A 4871-nucleotide genomic window follows, 5' to 3' on the forward strand; every position below is an offset into this window, starting at 1 on the left:
GATTGTGTTTGTTTTTATTTGAAATTGGTGAAATGCAATATAACTTCGCTTCGATGTTCCCAGTGTGTGTGTATTCCCACTGTGTGTGTGTGTATACACAGTATGAAGAGTTCAGAAGCAAAAGCCTCTAAATGCCATTTTCTTCTTTAATGATGATTTCTATCAAACTTGTATATTTAAGTTCAGTAATTTCACTTAAATAATAATTAAAAGGTAATTATCATTGCCATTTCAGTGAAATCACTGAACTTAAATATACAAGCTTGATAAAAATTATCATTCTAGAAGAAAATTTCAAATGGCACTTAGAGGCTTTTGCATCTGAACTCTTCATATATATATATATATATATATATATATATATATATATATATATATATATACAGTACTGTGCAGAAGTCTTAGGCACACTAGTATTTTTGCCTCAAAGAAATGGTTTTTTAAGCCAGTTATTTATATATTTTAAAATATACATTTCCAGACATTAATTGTAATAATCCAGTGAAATTAGGATCTGACAACAGCCAATGCTCCACACGGAGGTCAGATCTCACCATCATCGAGTGCATCTGAAATTATATGAAGAAACAGAAAAAACAGAGACTAATGTCTGAAAATGTCAACTGATATTTCCTACTGAGACATTACAACAAAATATATAAATAACTGGCTTAAAACCATTTCTTTGAGGTGAAAATACTAGTGTGCCTAAGACTTCTGCACAGTACCTTATATATATATTAGTCAAAATGTTATAATGAATTTATTATAAATTAAATTATGTTATAGAATATACATGTATTACTATTCAAATGTTTTCGAAATGTTTCTAATGCTCACCAAAGCTGCATTGCATTGGTCAAAAATAGAGTATATTACAATATATTTTAAAAGGTATGTTATTCCACTACACCAGGCTTCAGTGTCACATGATACTTCAGAAATCATTCTAATATGCTGATTTGGTGCTCAACATTTCTTCTTATTATTGTTGAAAACAGTTGTGCTGCTTAATATATTTTCTTTGTGAAAAGCATGATTTATTCAGGATTCTTTGATGAATAGAAAGTTAAAAAGCCAGGATTTATTTGAAATAAAAATGTTAAGTTACAACGTGAAAATCACTTTGGATCAATTTGTTTTGATCAACAACAAAACAAAATTTGCTGACCAACAACTTTTGTTCTGTATGTTTTTGCTATGCCAATACAATTTCTATTGTACATGTCCAACATTTTGTAAATGTGTGTCGCAGGTAGTCTCCTGTATTTAGTTCACCATGCAATTGAATGCATGGCTGAGTTTCTTTACAGAAGAATCCCACTGCATCTCCAGACAGGCCTGGAAACAATGTCTGGCTGCTCTGGACACATTTGGCTAAGATATCAGCCTATATAATCTCCTAAGCATCGACCTCAGCACCTGTCCGGCTGCAACACTCGATACTACTCCTCTGTTTCCTTCCCAGTTGTCCTCTATGATTCCACTTCTCTCACCACCTCCATTAGATGCCCACATATATGCTGAGGTTTAGAGCGAGGCATTCTTCCCCTCGTAAAGATCTGCTCTGGATGCAGCCAGTGCGTTTCACATCAGAGAGGCGATGGAGGGATGGAGGGGGGAGAAAAAGAGAGTGAAACAGCTGTTCCCAACATGTCAATAGATTAAATAGCAGTTCCAGCCCTCCTGGGGTCCGTGGACTCTCCCACCATGATTTTACAGCTTCCGCTCTTGCCGCGATGGACACCCTGTGTGGGACGAAGACTTCCCAGTACCCATCGAAATGGACGCCCTGCACACTTTTAATAGGGTATGGCTATGATCATTTGCATTAGCTTATACGAAAAATGTTTAATTTTCCTGTTTAAATGCTTTCCCCCTCTCCTTCATCAGGCAAGGCTTGACGGATGCATCATAAATGGAGTAATCCTCTTCTCAAGAAAAATATTGTTTGACTCCAAGTGTCACGGAGAGAGTTTCTCACAGTGCGTTCATTCATTATGAGCTCTGTGAACCCTGAGGAGGTGAGCACATTTCCCATAATGATCTTTGGCTCTCTGTGTTTTTTCTCATCCAGCTTGGATTCTCATTACAGTTTTTAACAGCCTCCCAGACCTTCATTTGTTACAACAGCAACAGGTGGATTTCTCCTCTCTTTTCATTTACAGGCAACACAACGCTTTGAAATCTTACACTGAAATGCGGGATGATTTCATTTGGCGTTGTTAATATGGTTAAGTTTATAAATTCTGTCTTTCTGAACTCTCAACTCTTGAGTGACAGCTAGAAACGGTATTTTTCTAAAATACTCTTTAACTGCCGTTTAAGCATGTTAGGCACAATGACAAACATTTTTGGCAGACGTTGGGCAGCAGTGCATCAAGTATTCCTGGCACGAAGTGTGCAAGGAAAACAGTGTAGTGAAAGGCTTTTGAAACTGATTTATACCTACTCGCCACTTGCTTGAAATCAGTCATGGGCTGGATGAATGTTTCTTGGGCAAAATATTCCCTACGAACTTGCAGATATATTTGTCTTAAGGGAGTCTCTCAGTCTTGAACACGCACCGTGACCTCAATCTCAGAAATGTGGTCTAGTTCATGTTATATTTGTGAAAGGTGACGGAAGAGTCTGGGATGGAGTTAATAGTCATGTTGAAAAGTATACATTATAACAAAGAATGCTGTGCTGATTTAATTTTTGTTTCACCAATTGGAGGAAACTTGTATTTAAATTTACATTCAAGATATGCATTTTGTCGGTTCATGTGCCTGGATATCGAGCACGACCTTGACAATCCAAGCGCAATGCTCTACTGTTCAAGCTACAGAAATTTTTGGAGACATAAAATTAAACATAAAAATTAGAAATCTGCTTTTTTTTCCGTTTTGTTGACACTTTTCAGTGGTAATTCATTATTCAGAAAAAATATTCAGACTTAATTTATTTTTCTGACCCTGTATTCTTTTTTTACTAAGCATAAATCATTTTATCCTTTTCTTTTTCTAAATTGTTGTCCATGCTGGACATAATTCATAACTCAGATGTTGCTCGATTTAAATATGGCTTAAACACAATTTTGTTTTAATATTGGCTCGAATTAGTTAAGAGTCTGTAGTACTTTCTGAACTTTAATTAATAACACAACATGCATAATATGACATGACATACTCTTTATAATGCTTAAATAAGCATGTATAATATAAGCATCTGCTCTCTCTCTCTCTCTCTCTCTCTCTCTCTCTCTTTCTCTCTCTCTCTCTCTCTCTCTCTCTCTATATATATATATATATATATAGCTATATATATATATATATATATATATGAGAGAGAGAATAGAGAGATACATGTTCACACACACACGCACATATAACAACAATTTAAATGGATAAAAAAAGTTCATCAAACTTGTCCAAGAATGGGTATTGTTCAAAATGCATGTATAACTTTGATAAAAGGTTTTTATCCACTTCAGATGTTGATGCTGACAGTCTGTGTTTTCAAAGTTAAGCGGGTTCTAAAGATCTTGTAAAACCTGCAATTATCAGGACATTTTTAAACTGATTTCCAGTCTTGAAAAACTTTATGAATGCTCTGTAATCAACTTTAAAGGTTTCTAGTTATATTTGAAATAATCATGAGCAACTGGGGAAAAGTAGGCTAATGCCAGTGTGTGTGTGGAAACGCGGAAAGTGCTGCGTTCTTTAGTCGAACACTCTTCACTTTACAGCTGCATGTTTCCAAACCTGGAAACGCCGCTTGTTTTGTTGTTCAAGACTTACAAAAAAAAAAAAAAAAAAAAAAAGACACGGTAAATATATAAGTGATGATAAAATTATTATTTAATATTTTAATAAAGTTTTTAGTTTATTTGATTTATAGCCTAATTTAAAATGTCATCACAAACACTTTGACAAGTTCGACTGTTTTGCAAAATTCGACAGCTATCTGCCATTTGGTGGGAAAATATCGTGTTACATTTTTAACTTCACATTGAGTGATATATTTTATTTTATGTTAATGCGATTAGCAGAATTTCTTGTTGCCCTACATTTGTTTAAGACGTTTACATAGGCTATGTATCCCCGACGCTAAAGCCTTTTAACTATTAATATAGCCTGATAACTATTAAAACATTAAAAAAGAGGTAGGCTAGCCTATGTAGCCTACTTTGTTCATTTTACCAATTTAATATATATTTAATTGATTAACTAGTTTATATCAAATTTAGTTGGCTAGTCTAGCCTATAAAAGACTTAGGCTAAACCACAAAAAAAAAATAATAATAAAGTTTTTGAGAGTTGTAAATAAAAAAATGATATTAAAAAAAACAATGATATTGAAAAATACTGTCAGTATAGGCTATGTCTTTTCATTCACTGAAAATTGTTTCTACACGGCAGGTTTTTTCAGTGTAATATGAAAAAAATACAAATAAGGCTGCATATCTGCCTATAGTTGTGTCTTTTAAATAGCTATGAATAATTGGCTACATATACTTTAAAATGCTAAATTTATCAAACACATGCAGGCGTAGCCCAGCTATAGACTTATAGGCTACGAACATTTTGTATGACATTTCAAATCGAACCTAAACCTTTGAGTTGCGTAAAATGTGTAACTCTTTGGAAACTCCCAAAAACTGGAATAATAGGATTCGGTTTTATGTTCCTCTATCCAATAAGAGCGTTTATTCGGCTCGCGACCTAGTGTCTTGTCTAAAATCCCCGCCTATGTCGCCCCCTGATTGGCAGGCATATTTAATCAACGCCGCCTTTATTCAAATCAGTGCGCAGCGGTAGGCTGGCCCTGCTGTCAATCACACACATCAGCGCTGTATAAACTCCACTCTCTCGCAAGCGCTCAGACAC

The sequence above is a fragment of the Pimephales promelas genome, chromosome 17 (assembly GCF_988280905.1).
Source record: "Pimephales promelas chromosome 17, fPimPro1.hap1.1, whole genome shotgun sequence".
In the NCBI taxonomy this organism is placed as follows: domain Eukaryota; kingdom Metazoa; phylum Chordata; class Actinopteri; order Cypriniformes; family Leuciscidae; genus Pimephales; species Pimephales promelas.